The sequence below is a fragment of the Vigna unguiculata genome, chromosome 5 (assembly GCF_004118075.2).
Source record: "Vigna unguiculata cultivar IT97K-499-35 chromosome 5, ASM411807v1, whole genome shotgun sequence".
Lineage (NCBI taxonomy): Eukaryota > Viridiplantae > Streptophyta > Magnoliopsida > Fabales > Fabaceae > Vigna > Vigna unguiculata.
Genome location: NC_040283.1, coordinates 7,466,348 through 7,485,401, shown reverse-complemented (window position 1 = coordinate 7,485,401; position 19,054 = coordinate 7,466,348). Strand labels below are relative to the sequence as shown.

The 19,054-nt window shown below is 38.1% G+C and overlaps 1 pseudogene; it reads right to left on the bottom strand.

Moving 5' to 3' along the window:
* Positions 1 to 1,614: 1,614 nt before the first annotated feature.
* LOC114183219 lies at positions 1,615 to 19,054 on the bottom strand (annotated as a pseudogene).

Sequence of the window (19,054 nt, the reverse complement as noted above, 5' to 3'; positions counted from 1 at the left end):
TATATATAGTAATTTTAAACTTTTCAACGATCAGTAATAATTTCATTTAAAGAAAAAACTAAATAAAAAATTTACCACTAACTATATGTATCTATATTTATTATTTATATGAGAGAATATATATAATAATTTCAAATCATTTCTATAATAACTATTTTTAAATGTTTATCATTTTTAAAATGTCATTTTATAAGGTTTTACATTTATCTCCTTCTGTTTAATAAAGATAGTTAAAAAATTGCATGTTAACATTATAACATTCTGGATTTTTTATTAGATGTTAAATAGAGTTCTTATTCTTTAGTGATCTTCTTAATTACTAATTTTATTTTTAATCAAACCTTCACTTCAGAGAATATATTATATTATATAGTTGAGATTGTAATTTCATATTATTAGACTACTCTTACTATGCAATTATTTTTCATGTTTATTTTGATTTGATTTTTTTTTAATATCTGAAAGATGTTGTAATGTCTAAATCTATTGCTATTTTTATGTGTAAAATCTTTTTTTTACCAATATAATTTGATTTTGTTCGGATGTCTTAGATTGAATGTGACGTACAGCTTGCATTATAAAAGAAAACTATTATTTTCTCTTAGAATATTCGAGAATTTCTTTTAGATAATTATGATTGTTTAATCTTATGTTGTGAAGATAAATATTGTTATTAAATAAAAAATAATAATACTAAATTAAGTTGAAGTAGAAAAAATAGATTTAGTATCTACTTTTTTTTCTTATTATTAAAAAACAAATATTTCTCTTATAAAATCCTTAGATATTAAAAATTTTCAAAATAAACAGTAAAATGGAAATAAAAAAAACGATAAAGATTCATAGAAAATCTTATCTTTTAATTTCTACGAATTTAGGTTCAACATATGTCCTTTTTTTATTAGTGTTAAAAAATAAACATTACATATTATCAATTTGTTAAAATATACTTTTTATTAAAACCCTTACATATTAAAAAATTTTAAAATTAAAATTAAAGTACTATTAACAATTATTAAACGGTATGGACTAATAAAAAATATAAATTTTTAGTTTCTACGAATTTTAAAAAATAAAATAAAATAATATATTTTTTAATTTATATTATTTCACAGTCATTTTGAGATGTATGAAACTACTTTTAATTCTTTTATAATATATAAAATCATCACTTAATTTATAGATATTTGACTTAAATTCTTATATTAAAAATATTATTTTATAATAATTTTAATTTAATTTTTATAATTGTTTTACAATATATTAATTGCATAAATATAAACTATTTTCCTCGTTGTGTAAGTATTAAGTCTATGATAATTTGTATTACAACTTATTTTCTAATTAAATTTATTTAGTTTTATAAAATTATATATCAAATAAAATATATGAAAATAATATATATATTATTTTATATTTGATTAATATAATGATATATGATTTAAATTAATACGAATATTTGTTTTTTTTTTATTATTAAAACAATTCAATAACTATATTACTAAAATGTCAAAATTATAAACTCTTTAAAACATTAGAATATCTATTTTTAATTTTTTTTTAATTATAATAAAAATAAAATTCAGTAATTTAAAAAAATGATCCCGTACGTTCTTACACCAAAACTGATCCCATAATATATGTCTCCGTATCTATATTCTCCTCAGCTCTATGTTTTCCAAACTTCTCGGTTTTTTGCTGCAAACACCCATTTTTTAATATAAGTGAGAATCTATTTAAGGAAAAAATAAAACTTATAATTTAATTCTAAACAGAAAAAAAAAAAAATAGAGGAGAAGTGTGTTACCTGTAAGGACTTTGCAATGTCAGTTACGTCATCCTTGATGTCAATTGATTTTTCCACAGAATTTATAGGCTCCTAAATAAAGGAACATTTATAAATAAGAAAAAAAAAATACATGGATTGAGTTGAACGAAAGTGTAACCCAAAGACAATAAAATAGTTGTGCATAAAAAAGAAAATTGCAAATGAAATGTTGGTATTAACCTTGGGAGGCATACATGTCTGATCTCGTTTTCTTTTGTTTTCAGCAGTTTTTTCAGCCTGTTTTTCCTGTTTTCTCTTGTTACTTAAGAAGTATTCTCCTGTTTCTAATTGTATATCCATCTGAAATGTCACATAAATTACAAAAACATCTTAAAATTTAATCATAGCATTTAATCAAACCATGTATACATATGAGATAAGTTATCTCACCTTGCTGGGTTATTGTGGCGGAGGGAATGGAGTGTATGGTTTCTTTGGTTTGGAATTAACCTTCTTTTGCTTAACGTTTTTTCTAAACGAAGATATAAAAAGACAATCAAACTAAAGTTGATACTGGGATGAAAAAATTAAGAATATATATTATTTTTTTTACTCTCATGTGACTTAACGTAAATTATTAAAAAAAATAGTGATATATTAATCAATAGTCCACACTAAATTATATTATTAAAAAGTAAATAATAAAAATCATAATATTGTTTTCCTATAGATTATGAAATCAAATAAGAATCAAAACATATTTCTTGAATTTTGGAAGAAACCTATCCCAGTTCTCATCGGCAAGGTCGGGCTTCTTTTCAAGTTCTCTCTTCATCATAAGAATATGACCTAGAGTAAAAAATAAACAAGATATTTATATTTTCAATATCAACGTGATCAAATTCATATCGATTAACCTTGATGTTGAATACAGGATGCATTTGATTCAGCATGCATTCTTCAACAATCCTTCTAATTTGTTTCAAACCTTTAAATGAACCCATAGCAGCAACTCTTAAACATCATCCCATGTTATCTGACATTCTAAACACAAGTATCAAGCAAACAGAAAATAAACGATGTTAGTCCAAAGTAATATAGAATAAGCAGTTACGGAAAAAAAAAAAATGAAAAGAAAACCTGGGATTCTTCACAAATTAGACAACGGATAGAACCTGGAGTTCTTTTACCAACAAATGGCATGTTGTTTCTTGTTGACCAAACTGACTGCTTTTACATAGGAACAAGTATGCTGAAATAAAATAGGTGTGGTGTCACATTTCTGCTTTTGCAAGATTTCATTTGAAGTATCTAGAAGCTGCTTTATCTAGAAAGTACAGAAACTATTTTAGTCTATAGCATTCTTCATAGATTGATCAAATGCAGAAAAATCAATTAAAGAGCTTTAATTTTTATCTTCAGATGTATGTATCTTTGTTTGCATATACCTATAAAATATAATATCAATACTTTCTATCTGGGCCAGACCCTATAGCAACTGTACCAGTAACTGTAAGAATAGCCACTCCACCTCAGCATCTCCTGAAGAATCAGTAGTTATTTTTGCAAAGCTAATGGCCATGATAGCTGAAATAGCGGTACCTGGCAGGAACTACTCATCCTGTTGCTGGAAACAAAACTGATATTCACGCACACCATAAAAATTTCATTCATTAAGATCATTAAGATTCTTCTTTTGAAAATTGATATATGTTGGTGTTCTGGTAAAAAGGGGAACCCGAGGTTCACACTGGTCGCCACTCGGCCTCTTTGTCAGAAACTCGATAATATCTCTCTTTCTCTCTTTTTTTCTCTCCCCAAAAAAATGTCTGTCCCCTCTTTAGGGTATGGTGTCTGCTTTATATCGATCCTTCCTCGTCTTCCATTCGGTTAGTGTGGTGGTGGCATGCTGTTGGGAATGCCGAAACGTATGGGAACGTGGTCATGTACCCCCTATCAAGAGGGAAAGTGGAGCGGTTTTGAAAATATCCCTTATACGTCGGTCGTAGATCACCCAGTACACAAGTCCACTTGAAATCGCGCTAGTATGTGGATCGGTTCAAGATCGGCCCATAAATAGCTTGCTCATGTACCGGTCCAGATTGCATATAGACCCAGCTCACAGATTGGTCGTCTGCTGGCTCAACATCAAAGTCGGTATCAAATCAGTCCGAGACAGGATGACCGTGTGACCAATCTGGCCCAGATCAACACAATGAATGGCATTAGCTAGGTCAGGCGAAAACTGGTCGCCAGGGCGTACACTAACCCTCCGACCTCGAGCACCTTTTTAGACAATGGAGCGAAGAGGTCGTTCAGACTTCCTGGCGCGTGTCTGGAGTAGCGTGCGGTGCGTGGCTAATGGGCTTGTGCCACGTGGGGCCGACCTTCTGACTGGATTTCCTTTGTATTGGACCCAAAGTCCTAGCAACCTAGGAGCTCGACAATTAGCCGACCTCACCCCTTCCGAGAGGGAATATTGCCTCAGGTTGGGGGAACTAGGGGTGACTTTTGATACTAAACAACTGATTCTCTTGGAGTTCCAGCCAGTCAACCTCAAACTTCAGATTGGTAAATGCATAATATTTAGACTTTCAAGGAAATTACTTTTGATATATTCTAACCTTGTGTTTATTTTTGTAGAGGCGCGAATGGGGATGACCAAGCAAGACCTGACTCGTCGTTTGAGGTGTATGAAGGCTATCTACCATGATCCTCCCACTCCGGAGGTAGTGCTTTCCGATGAAGAGGAGACCTTGTCTAGACCGAGTTTTAAAGCGGCGGCGTCTAGTGGGGATTTCACGGACTCCAAGTGAGGATGCAGTCACAGCTTCTGTTAAGTTAGAGCATACGATGTCTTCCAAGGGAACAATGCCTGTTGAAGGTTCAAGCAACGTTTGTCACAGCTTCTGAGACTCGAATTTTAATAACACTTTCGAGGGGGATTTGCAAGGTTTGTTGAACCAGGAAACTTCCTCCCTTCAAGAAGATGCTCACGCATTTCTTCACAAGGCTGGTGTATCGATAACTACTCTTTGCGGCAAGATGAACCGCTTAAGTGTGGTCGATGATCAGCAAGGAGATGTCTCTTATTCGGTCTGATTTGACATTGGCAAAGGAGGAGGTAACTCGACTTGTGGTTGAGGTGGAGAGGCTTCAAGCGTTTAAGCAGAAGTTGGAGGAAAGCGGCAAGCAGGTGGCTGACTTGGAAGCGACTATACGTCAGATGGAAGAGGAAGTTGCTGAGAAGGAGCGATCTTGGAGAGCTTTGGAGGAGAGGCTTGCAAACGAGGCCACTTCTACTTATGGTCTTGGTTTTGAGGCTGCTTTGGAGCAGGTGCAACTCTTGTGCCCCTCTGCTGATGTGTTTGGTGCTGATGTTGGCAAAGTCGTCATTGATGGGCAGATAGTTGAGGACTGACGTCCTGTGGCTTCTTATTTTGTGTGTGATTTCCTTGTTTTGCGAATATCTTCAAGGGACTTGTATCTATTTTGGTGTTACTTGAACCTTTGGGCATCTTTGTGGAAGTGCACTTTTGCTTCCTTCGTAGCACTTTGAACTTTATGAATTATGTGAAATTGTGTTTACCGTTGTACCGCCTCGTGAAGTAATTCGATCTTTATTGGTGACTTATGCGAGATTTTTCAAGCTCGGCGGATGTTGCAGGTGTCCTGGGGTAGGTATCACCGATGATGTAACCCTCAACCGAGGACCTTATGAGTTGATGACCTTCCGAGTTGATGCAGGGAGGTTTCACTTAGCCCTCATTCTGATCTGCCTAACCCTCAGCCGAGGACCTTCTGAGGTGAGGTGGGAGGTTCACGTAACCCTCCGCCAAACATTCTGATTTGATTTGCTTAACCCTCAATCGAGGGCCTTCCGAGTTGATGACCTTCCACATTGATGTAGGGAGGTTTCACTTGGCCCTCATTCTGATCTGCCTAACCCTCAGCCTAGGGCCTTCTAAGGTGAGGTGGGAGGTTCACGTAACCTTCAGCCGAACATTCTGATTTGATTTGCTTAACCCTCAATCGAGGGCCTTCCGAGTTGATGCAGGAGGTTTCACTTGGCCCTCATTCTGATCTGCCTAACCCTCAGCTGAGGACCTTCTGAGGTGAGGTGGGAGGTTCACGTAACCCTCAACCGAACATTCTGATTTCATTTGCTTAACCCTCAGTTGAGGGCCTTCCGGGGTGGCACCTGGGTTGAGGACCTGATTTGAGGGGGGGTTTCGTCGAGTCACGGGTTTTTCCTGACCTTTAGCCGAGCTAAAGGGTTTGTTGATTGCGAGTTTTTCCCGACCTTTAGCCAAGCTAAAGGGTTTGTTCATTGCGGGTTTTTCCCGACCTTTAGCCGAGCAAAAGGGTTTGTCGATTGCGGGTTTTTCCCGACCTTTAGCCATGCTAAAGGATTTGTCGATTGCGGGTTTTGCCCGACCTTTAGCCGTGATAAAGGATTTGTCGATTGCGGGTTTTTTCCCGACCTTTAGCCGTGCTAAAAGATTTGTCGATTGCGGGTTTTGCCCGACCTTTAGCCGTACTAAAGGATTTGTCGATTGCGGGTTTTTTTCCGACCTTTAGCCGGGCTAAAGGATTTGTCGATTGCGGGTTTTTCCCGACCTTTAGCCGTGCTAAAGGATTTGTCGATTCCGGGTTTTTCCCCGACCTTTAGCCGGGCTAAAGGATTTGTCGATTGCGGGTTTTTCCCGACCTTTAGCCGTGCTAAAGGATTTTTCGATTGCGGGTTTTGCCCGACCTTTAGCCGTGCTAAAGGATTTGTCGATTGATACTTCTAGTAGGAACAAAAAAGATCATATTGGCATTTATCTGACCTCGTTAAAAAACCCTTATGTTGCTGTAAGAAAAAAAAAGTGTCGGGTTATTACATAATATTCAGAAAATCAACTGAAATAGAAATGAAGTACTGTTGTGTTGCAAGTGCGAGGAATCGCTGTTCTGTCTAGGGTTTCTAGCTTGTAGGCACCCCGTCCTAGTGTTTGCTTTATCCTGAAGGGCCTTGTCCATTTCGGGGAGAGCTTGTTTTCCAGTTGCAAGGGATGGGCTCTCCGTAGGACGAGGTCACCTTCTGTGAAGGCGCGTGGTTTGACCTTGGTCTTGTAACGACCTTCCACTTTTCTCTTTATGGCCTCACTGCTAACCTTGGCCCTTTCTCGAGCTTCTTCCAGTGTGTTTAGATTTGCACGGAGTCCCTCCTTGGAGGAAACGGTAGTAAAGTATTAGATTCTCCACGTCGGTTGCAGGATCTCTATGGGGAGTATTGCGTCTGTGCCATAACTAGGCCGAACAGAGTTTCTTGAGTTGATGATTGATGCGTTGTATGGTATGACAACAAGATTCCAGGTAATTCGTCTGCCCAATCTCCTTTTGCCGACGATATCTTTCTTTGGATTGCCCTTAGTATGATCTTGTTGGCCGTTTCTGCCTGTCCGTTTGTCTGGGGATGTTGTATTAAAGTGGAACTTGTTCAGCCATGATGGTAGCAGAGAATGGGCGTCCTTGGTCTTCCACATTGATTGGACGACGTCCAAGGTTACGCTCCTCTCGGTCTTGTGACCGGCGTAAGAAATCCCCATTGACACGTCTTAAGTTTCCTTGCTCTCGGAGTGTGTCTTATATCCTTTGGCTTACCTCTTCTGCTTCTCTACGTGCTGCAACATGTTCCTCTCGAGCTTCATTTGCTCGATTGTGGGCCTCGTCTGCCTTTTGGCGTATTTGCTCGTTTTCACATCATAATTCTATGATCTGTCGTAACAACTCGACGACAGTAGGCTCAGTAGACTCAGTGTTTGCGTGATTTTGCTGTTGTTCCTCCATCTTCAGAGGTTTTTCGTAAATGAACTTCTTTTAGGGTCTGGGAATCAGTTTTACCAGAGCCCCACGGTGGGCACCAATCTGTTCTGGTAAAAAGGGGAACTCGAGGTGCACACTGATCGCCACTCGGCCTCTTTGCCAAAAACTCGATAATATCTCTCTTTCTCTCTTTTTTTCTCTCCCAAAAAAAAATGTTTGTCCCCTCTTTAGGGTATGGTGTCTGCTTTATATCGATCCTTCCTCGTCCTCCATTCGGTTAGTGTGGTGGTGGCATGCTGTTGGGAATGCCAAAACGTATGGGAACGTGGTCATGTACCCCCTATCAAGAGGGAAAGTGGAGCGGTTTTGAAAATATCCCTTATAAGTCGGTCGTAGATCACCCAGTACACAAGTCCACTTGAAATCGCGCTAGTATGTGGATCGGTTCAAGATCGGCCCATAAATAGCTTGCTCATGTACCGGTCCAGATTGCATATAGACCCAGCTCACAGATTGGTCGTCTGCTGGCTTAACATCAAAGTCGGGACAGAGATGTGCATTCCATCCCTACCCCTAATTGAAAAAGTTGGATATTTTCTGTACCCATACCCAGTCAATGCGGAGATTCCCGTCAAAATAGGGATGGATTCGGACAATACCCACGGGACAAGTCTATTTGTCATCCCTAATTAAGAGAAAACAGATCAAAGATAACAACACCTCTGACCCTCCATATAACAACCTCCCTACATTAAATTAATAAAAACACACAATAGGGAGAACATATCTCCATGTAGGTTACAAATAAGCAGTAGATTCAGCTAGACCCAGACCAAAACAAACAATTCATCATCAACTTACCCTAGATTGCTTGTTCCGTCATTGTCAGTCCATATAACAGAAGCACAATGATAAATGAAGTCGAGCTTGTACCCTGCATAGGAAATATACTTAAATGAGTCAACTCAAAAAGCATGACACGATTAGAGTCCCTAGTCTGGAAAACAATTCAATTAGTATGTTTAAGACTCTGCAAATGAGAGACCGAGCATTATAGGTCCATTATAAGGCCTGGTTGAACCTTCATTCTTCAACACACTACTAACGCTAAAATCAAAGAAAGCAGCCTGATTAATGTTGGTATTACCTATAGGTTGATTCATATAAGACTTATCAGAAGCCCTCACTTTAACTATACATAACATCGTTTGAATTGTATTAGGTCGGAGAAATTTTAATCAACATAAGCATACTTTTCCATGTTTTTCAGTTGATTCAAAATTTCTTTCTTTCCAAGATTCATCACCACAGCAGTTCTTAAACTTGCAAATCATATCGAGTGTCGGAAATGTTCAAGGAAAGATGTACGAGAACTACTACACGTGTATACGTTGTCTACATGTTAGTCTATTGCAAGTACAAAATCACAAAAACATTGGATATGATGGACATTCTGGAGCCAGGTAATGTTCCATCTCCAACGTTTATGCCAACCTTTGCTTCTTGGATGCATGTTCTGGGTCTGCATTTATATTTTCTTCATATTTCCGCTTCCCAGACTTCTCTGTTTTTTTTTTCTGCAGATCGCCCTTTTTTTATACAAGTGAGAACAAACATGGTTTCAAATGCACCCAATTTTTAATAAGCACATCAAACATAGTATTCTCCAATTTTTAATTGTATATCAATCTGATATGTCACTAAATTACAAAAGACGCCTTAGAATTTATTTCATTAATTAACAAGCAAAATACCAGAAGAATAGTGTGTCAAAAACTTGGATATATATACAGACAAAAGGTGAGCATATCAATTCCCAAAGATAATGCTAGAGATAGAATCATATTTACAATGTCTATTAACTTCGTTGAAACAAGCACAAATAAGGTAGAAGATGCTTCCTCATAATATCAGCCACAGATAAAATATTAGGTTCTCAGCTTTAACAATTTAATAACAATTAGGAGAAAATAGATTAAGCACAAAGCCAAAAATAGCATGTGGATCAGTAGGGTCCTACTAAGGTAAATGAGTTCTTGAGAACCATTAAAATGTAAGTAGTCTCACCTTGTGGGCTGTTGTTTGCTGGGCTGTTGTTTCTTCCATTCACATTTTTTCCTAGATAAAGGTATGAAGAGTCAACGAAGGAAATTATCAACTAAAAATTATCAAATAAGTTACATACTTCTTCAATTTTGGGAGGAATCTATCCCAGTTTTCATGGGCAAGATCTGGATTTTTTTCAAGTTCTCTCTTCATCATGAGAATCTGACCAAGTGGAGAGAAGAGATAAGATATTTTCTTCTATACAGGAAATCTATATCTTAAAAATTAGCTTAAAATACATATCAATTAACCTTAATGTTGAATACATGATGCACTTTTGTTGGGAAAGCAAGATAAAGGCTCTGTTAAAGACATAACCAATCTCCTAAGAAATAGCAAGAGAGAGAAAATGGAATTGGATATTTTGATCTCCTTTATTCATTCAACCAAAACGTTTATATAACAAACCCTCAACAAAAAACAAGCACCCAAACCCCTTTAACAAAAGGACAAAAGATTATTTCTAACAAAACAAATTCAGAATTCCATTCTAATGGACATATAGTCCCCAATCGTTCGACCTTTTCGACACTCTCTTAGGCCTAAAATCAGCTACCCTTTTCTCATTTTCGTGGGCTTGGGGTGAAACTTAAACCTCTTCATCAGGCCCAATTGTTGGAGGCACAACAATATTGCCCTCATTGAAAAGGACCTTGTCCTCAAGGTCAAATAATTGTTTTAGGAACTCATAACCTGCCAATTGAACACTTCTCAAGCTTTAGGAAAAAACCGTGGAGGTTCAAAATCTCAAAAACCAAACGCAAATCCCCTAAATGAGTCTCCAGATCAGGACTGAATACCAAGATGTCAGCAAAGAAAACGATGACCTTTTTTCGCAATAAGGGCTTGAAAATTTCATTCATGGTAGCCTGAAAGGTAGAAGGTGCATTACAAAGGCCAAACGACATGACCTTGTATTCAAAATGCCCTGAATGGGTACGAAAAGTTGTCTTGAACTCATCAGCAGGTTGGAGGCGTATTTGATGGAAACCAGAAGCAAGATCCAATTTAGAGAAATATCTAGCAGTACCCAACTCATCCAAAAGCTCTTCAATTGTGGGGAGTGGAAAACGATCTTTAACTATAATTGTGTTTAAAGTGCGATAATCTATACACATCCGCGATCCTCCATCTTTCTTTTTCAACAATAACACTGGAGAGGAGAAAGGACTCGTACTAGGTTGGATCCACCCATTAGCAAGGAGTTTCTCCACTTGCCGTTCAATCTACAATTTCTGGACATAAGGGTAGCGGTAGGGTTTTACGTTCACTGGTGCCATTGTAGAGAGAAGTGGAATAGAATGGTCAAATGGGCATTGAGGAGGGAGTGAGGTTGGTTCAGTGAAAAGGTGAGAACTCACGAAGCAGAATTTGGATCCTCTCATCATCATGCTCCAATTGCACGTGAGGTTGGGCCAACTCTAATGGCTTTACTTGTAAAGAATATAATTGAGTCGCTCCTCCCGTTTGGACCAACTGTTGTAATTGGGTCAATGATAAAGAAATCTTATCATTTTCCATAGTACCCTTAAGCTCTACAAGCTTATTGTGATGTATAAATTTCATCGTTAACTTTTGATAATCCATTAACACAGGCCCAAGTTGCTTCAACCATTGGGCTCCCAAAACAATATCAGACCCACCCATGTTAAGAACAAACAGATCCAAAACAAAATGATGTCCTTGAATGACAATTTGAACCCCTTGGCAAACCTTCGAACAAGGAAACTCTTCCCCGCTTCCAACTAAGACCTTCAATGACGACGTTGGACCCTATATTAAGCCCAAATAGGTGGCAACCTTTGTTTGAATGAAATTGTGTGTACTGCCTCCATCTACTAAGACACTAACAAACTTCTTATTGATGTGGCCCAAAACTCAAATTGTGTCTGTCACCCCCAAGCCTGATAAGGCATTAAGGCTGAGTTGGGCCTCATGGGTCAAGTCCACCCTACTTGGATCCCTAACACTAGGATTAGGGTTGGGTGGGACCAAGCTGGAATAAAGGAGTCCAACAGAAGCATCCTCACCAGGTTCATCATCTTCAGCAACAAGAAGGAGAAAACGAGTTCGACAACAATGATTCCTTGAGTATCGTTGGTCACAATTAAAACAAAGACCTTATTCTCTTTTCTCAACCATCTCTGCTTCTGTTAATTGCTTAAAACGAGTACGCGGTGGTGGTGCCGACAATAAGGGTGGCAATGATTGTGACGAAGCTGTGGTGGAAGGAGTAGGGTTTTGGATTGAAGGGGGCTGATGATTTGACGATGGTCGAGGCGCCATGGTAGACGACCATTGAGAAAGGGCGGTGGCAAGCCTTCCACACGGTTAGCCAAGGATTCAAACTCATGAAGATAAGTACTAACATCAGACGTCTGAGAGAGCTTGAACAACTTACCCTTATGATCGTCATACACAGTGGGAGCAAAACGAGTTTCTAAGGCAGGCACGAACTGGTCCCACGAGATTAATTGGTTATTCTCGTACATCCATTGATACCATGCCAAGGCAAGGCCATCAAGATAAAAAGAGGCGACCGTGATGCGTTCCTCCATTGGAGTTAGGTGATACTCAAAGAACTGTGTGATTTTAAAGAGCCACCCATGGGGGTCATGCCCTTCGAAACGAGGAATATCGAGCTGGAGTCGATAACGTTGAACCGTGACCATGGGATTTCGCGGGCCAGGGCTTGGTGGTGGAGATGAAGAACGATTTTCCAGGGTTGTAAGGCGCACACAAACCTCTTTCAAACGATGTAATACCTCATCGAAACGATCCGGTGGATTGTTTGCTCTGGAACAGAGTCCTTCAGCCATGAATGGATCTCTCAATGAAAGCACAAAAAATGTTGGGAAAACAAGATAAAGGCTCTGTTAAAGGCAGAACCAACCTCTTAAGAAATAACAAGAGAGAGAAAATGGAATTGGATATTCTGATCTCCTTCATTCATTCAACCAAAACGTTAATATAACAAACCCTCAACAGAAAACAAGCACCCAAACCCCTTTAGCAAAAGGACAAAAGATTATTTCTAACAAAACAAATTCAAAATTCCATTCTAATGGACATAGAGTCCCCAATCGTTCGGCCTTTTCGACACTCTCTTAGGCCTAGAATCAACTACCCTTTTCTCATTTTCGTGGGCTTGGGTTGAAACTTGAACCTCGTCATCAGGCCCAATTGTTGGAGGCACAACAACTTTCTTATCCACCATCCATTTTTCGATCACCCTTCTGATCTATTTCAACCCTTTAAAAGGACCCATAGCAGCAACTATGCATAATTGTGGAATTGCAAGAAAAATAGATAGAAATTCGCAGACTCATACCATAATATAAGTAATTTCACATTCTAAACAAAAAAAAAATTACATGGTGAAGAAGGTAGCATTTTGTTACTATTCCAAGAGCCTGCAAAAGAAATATTACAGTTGGAAAAAAATGAGTTACAAAGTTGAAGCATCTATTGATAGTAGTATGCAGTATATTATGCATTAAAATAATAGGGTATACCCTAGATCCAATTGACGACTATGTATCTGATTCGAACAAATACTCCCCCATTAAAAAAGATCATGTGTCAAAAAGCAACTAGCAGACATTTAACAGAATTTCCAGTATGCACTCCAGGTAAAGATGCCCTTAAGAGGTATATTAAATTAGGGGTTACAAAAATAACTCTCATGTGTTCATTTTTAGCCAAGACACATTAAAGTATAACCCACGCACCTCACCCAAAGAAATGTTACTGCATATACCCAGACTCCATGCAGCCTCAAGGCAATCCATTATGATAACCACCCTAGATCATTTTCACAGCTTCAGGCTAGAACAGATAGAGTATTTTTTATTTTCTGTTTAAGCTTAGAACTAACTACATTGACAAAGAAGATCAAACAAGAACACCAAAACATAAACACATCCTACAAAACAAGCCAGGCAATCTTCAATAAAGTGTCTAGTTGCAATGTTGATGTTTATACAAGAAGATCTAACATGTATGAATTTAAGATAAGTTAGTCCTGCTTAATTTTTATGCCAAAACAGCTTTCTATCAGCTTAAGATTATTTCTGCAGCAACTTGAACAACAAATAAGTTAAATCCAAAAACAAACCAACAAAACCTGTACCATTGATATAATTTAAAGAAGCCATTTAAAAAAAAATGTATAGTTTTCTTTGAACAGTATCACGAAAAATAACGAGAAACTTCAACCACCAATCAACTAGATACTGCGGTACGATTTATAAATTATAAGGAAAAAGTCTTTTTTTTCTTTTTTTGGTTGCTATCCCTTTCCCACTACCTTGTGAACATGGAAAGTAACACCCCATCACAGTAACACTCGTTGCTGCAAAAATCACATCTTAACAAACTTAATAAATAACATACCTTTAATGTGACACCATTAGGACCCAAAAGATGGCGGAGCCTAATAATAAATCGCCTCTGTAGTTAAAATAGAGAAATTACATGAGACTCAATCCAAACACAGCACTGATATTGAATATTCAACTATAATCAATAAACATTCACAAAAAACACCAGAAATTACCTTATTGGGAACCATGCGATATATGTTGATGATATTACATTGCATATCATCTTCCAGTATTGTTAAGGCCTGAAAACAACAAAGAAGCATTAACATAAGTGACATTTAAAAAAAAAGAAGAGAAACACATGCATATATATATATATATATATATATATATATATATATATATATATATATTTATATATACCTGAGGAGCAGGAACATTCCTTGCAAGAGGCTTAATGAGATCCCTGGATTTTATGATGATATAGGGATCTCTAGTATTTCTCGTGGTTAAAACAGTCATGGAACCCTCGTCCTGTAACAAGTTCAAGTTGAAGAACTAGGATTTGAACTTGAAAGAAAAGATGAGGAAAGGGGTTTGTACCAGATTGAGTACGCCATGGATGCCACATTGTTTAAGGGCCGATTTGACATCGGGCATGTTAACGCTCAATGTATGAATAACACTCTGATAAAACGAAGAGATTGCATGCTTTATTAAATCATAGAATGATGGCTTTATAAGCCTTATAGACGTGACTCTTAAACAGAATAAAAACAGAATAACAATGAAACAGAAACGTAAAAACTGCATGACGACAATCTAGGCGAGAGCTTAGCAACTAAACAGACCCACTCAGTCCTATATAATAGGATTGTTTATTCACACGTTTAAATAACTAACAATCCCTCCCTTAAGCTTTAGCTTATTTCATTGATTGCAAGTACTCCAAGCATACGTCTAAGTTTTTCAAATTGGTCAAGCTTCAAAGCTTTTGTCATAATGTCAGTCACCTGCTCATTTGTATTGCAGTACTTCAGTGTGATAATTTGATCGTTGACTAAATCTCTGAGAAAGTGGAACCTTACTGCAATATGTTTATTCCTACCATGAACACAAGATTCTTAGACAGTTGTATGGTAGAACTATTGTCACAGAAGATCTTTGTAGCTTCATTTCCTTCTACTCCAAGATGGTCTAGGATTCGTTTGAGCCAAATACATTGACATGCACAATATGCTGCAGCAATATATTCAGCCTCGGTGGTAGATAGGCTTACCACATGCTGTTTTTTTTAGGCCCAAGATACAACTGCAGTTCCAATCATGAATACTGATCCAGTAGTACTTCTCCTATCATCCAAATCCCCTGCATAGTTGTTGTCACTATAGGCTACGAAACTCATCTTCCTTCCCTTTTGATAGAAGAGACCGTGTTCAACAATGCCTTTTAAATATCTGAGAAGCCATTTTGTTGCTGCCCAATGAGACTCCTTAGGATTGGCCATGTATCTACTAATTAAATTGACTCCAAACATCAAATCTGGTTGTGTGACTGTCAAGTACATGAGACTGTCAATTGCTTGTTTAAACTTTGTAATATCTACCGGAATTCCTCCATCATCCTTGGATAAAATGGTTCTCGGTACCGTACGAATATTTCGTGAACAAGGTGTGCTCATTGGGGCAACGTGCGAATATTTCTTTTGAAAAGTATGCTTCAATTTTACTATACCAAGCTCGTGGGGCTTGTTTGAGCCCATATAGCTCCTTCCTCAGCTTGTAAACTTGTCTTTCTCTGCCTTTCTTGATAAAGCCAATAGGTTGGTGAACATAAACTTCTTCTTGAATTTCACCATGCAAGAAAGCACTCTTCACGTCAAGCTGAAATACTTCCCATTCATTCTGAGCGGCCATAGCTAACAACACTCTCACCGTATCAAGTCTAGCAACATGAGCAAAGACTTCAATGTAATTGATTCCATATTTCTGAGCATACCCTTTTGCCACTAATCGGGCCTTGTATTTTTCTACTTGTCCTCTTTCATTGAGTTTTGTTTTAAAAACCCATTTCACACCTATGAGTACCACACCTTCAGGTGGATCAACAAGATCCCATGTGTTGTTTTTTTCAATTGCTTTCATCTTAGTATCCATGGCCTCCTTCCATTTCTGGCTCGTGCAAGCTTCCTTAAAGGTTTGAGGATCCTCAGAATCAGTTGTCAGCATTGCGAGCAAGATATCCTCTTTTGCAAACAGATTTGTTTCATAATCTGTCATCCATACGCGTGGTCTCCGAATCCGTGTTTCTCTCCCTCCAATTACCTCCCTCCCTTCAACTGGAGGATCAATAGATGCAGAAGCCGAAGTTGATTCAAGCGGAGGTGTAGAATCAGCGTCGTCACTCCCTTCTTCGTCTTGGCCCTCCACATCAAGAGGGGAAGGTGTATTCTCTATTGTATCCTTGTGCCAACTCCAGCCTTTGTCTTCTTCAAATACCACGTCCCAACTTACAATTACCTTCTTTGAAATGGGATCAAAAAGTTTGTAAGCTTTCGTTTCATCACTCACACCCAAGAGAACACATGGGTGACTCTTGTCATCTAATTTGTTTCTTCTTTGATCTGGAATATGAACGTGTGCGATACATCCAAATGTTCGGAAGTAATCAACATGAGGTTTTCTTCCACTCCACACCTCTTCTGGAGTTCCATGATCTATTGCAGTAGTAGGACTTCGATTTTTAACATGAACACACCATCTTACTGCCTCAGGCCAAAAAGACTTTGGAACTTGCTTTTCATGAAGCACGACTCGTACTGCATTCATGATGGTGCGATTCTTGCGCTCTGCAACTCTGTTCTATTGAGGGGTGTAGGCAGTTGTCAATTGCCTAGAGATACCTTGATGAGTGCAAAAATCTGGAATTCCTTGGATGTGAACTCCCCTCCTCTATCGATTCTCAAACAAACAAGATGAGCCCAGCTTCCTTTTCAACACAGGCTTTGAAGCTCTTGAATGTATTGAAGGTTTCAAATTTTTCATGCAAAAAATAAACCCATGTTTTACGTGAATAATCATCAACAAAGCTTAGTATGTACCTTTTGCGGTGTTCGAAGCGGGTGAGATGGGACCGCATATATCAACATGAACTAACTGTAATTTAGTTGATGCGCACCAAGAACTTAACTTTGGTATGACATCATGGTGTTGTTTACCAACAAGACATGTAGTGCACACAATAGTATAAATTTTCAGTGAGGGTAGCCTGATCACCATTTGCTTCTGTGCAAGTGTATTAAGTCCTTTGAAATTGAGATGTCCAAACCGTCTATGCCACAATTGCGTTTCTTGTTCTGACGTATCTTTCACTTGGAAACACTAAGAATGTTGAGGACACATTGAAGCTGATAAATAAAACATTCAGTTTCCTCGCATGGTAGTGTGAATGATCAATCCCCTGTCTGGATGATATATTTTGCATGCACCATGTTGGATCAAAATGGTAAGCCCTTTTTCGTGAAGTTGTCCAAGACTTAATAAATTGGTCTTGAGTTCTAGAACGTAATAAACATATGAAATAATGTGATTAATATTATTAATCTGAACCCGAATGCTTCCTTTAGCAGCCACCTTAAGTGTAGTATCATTACCAAGCTTGACAGTTTTATGAAGTCCTTCTTCATCTATTTTTGTGAACCAAAGCTTATTTCCCGTCATATGATTACTACAGCCAGAATCCAGAAACCAATCCTCCATCTGAACAGGATGTGTCACCTCTTCATATGCTACCAACAAAATCTCATTTTCGTCTTCAATTGTCGCTTCAGTGTAATGAGCATGTTTTTCAACTCCAGGGCATTCATATTGAAAATGGCCAAGCTTATGGCATTGAAAACATTCAATTAATGCCTTATTGAAAGGCTGTTTGCCACAACCTCGCCCACGCCCACGGTTTCCGCGACCATGACCACGACCCGCTCTATCATCGTGCATAACTTTCAAAACTTGTTCCTCTGGTTGAGAACTCTGCATTCGTTGTTCATGAATGAGCAGACTGTCGTGGAGTTCATCAAGACTCAACGTATTCAAGTCATTAGACTCCTCGATAGAGCACACTACATAGTTGAAATTTGTGGTTAAAGATCTAAGTATCTTGCTCACCACGATGCTGGAATCCATTACTTCACCATTAGATTTCATTTTGTTTACCACGCCAAGGTAGCTATCAACCTTCTCGCCATCCTTCATCGGCAATAGTTCAAACTCACGTCGAAGAGCTTGAAGTTGAGCACGTTTGACCCTCGTTGATCCCTGATATTTCTGTTGCATGGATCTCCAAATTGCTTGTGACGTGCTTTTGTCCAATATTGTTTCAAGAATTTCTCGATCAATAGCTTGGAACAAGAAGTTCTTCACTTTCAGATCCTTTAATTGTGCATCAGCTATACTCTTCCTCTGCACCTCCGTGGACGTTGCACCAACCGTTGGAATTCCATCTTCCACGAGCTGCCATAGTTCTTTGCTGCGTAGAAAATTTTCCATAGTCATGGACCAGAAATCATAGTGCCCATCAAACCTTGGAATGGCTGGTTGAACAAATTTATCTGAGGTAGTCATGGCTTTACACTCACAGTTGATGCTCTCTTCAGTCTCCTTGGATCAGGCCCCTTGCGGAGCTCTGATACCAATTGTTAACGCTCAATGTATGAATAACACTCTGATAAAATGAAGAGATTGCATGCTTTATTAAATCATAGAATGATGGCTTTATAAGCCTTACAGACGTGACTCTCAAACATAATAAAAACAGAATAACAATGAAACAGAAATGTAAAAACTGCATGACGACAATCTAGGCGAGAGCTTAGCAACTAAACAGACCCACTCAGTCCTATAAAATAGGACTGTTTATTCACACGTTTCAATAACTAACAAAGGCCATACTTCTTGGATGTATTTTTCAAGGTAACGAGGGTAGAGTGTGGAGAAGTGCTGACTTTTTGCATACCACATTTGTTCCACAAAGGATCGAATTTCACAAT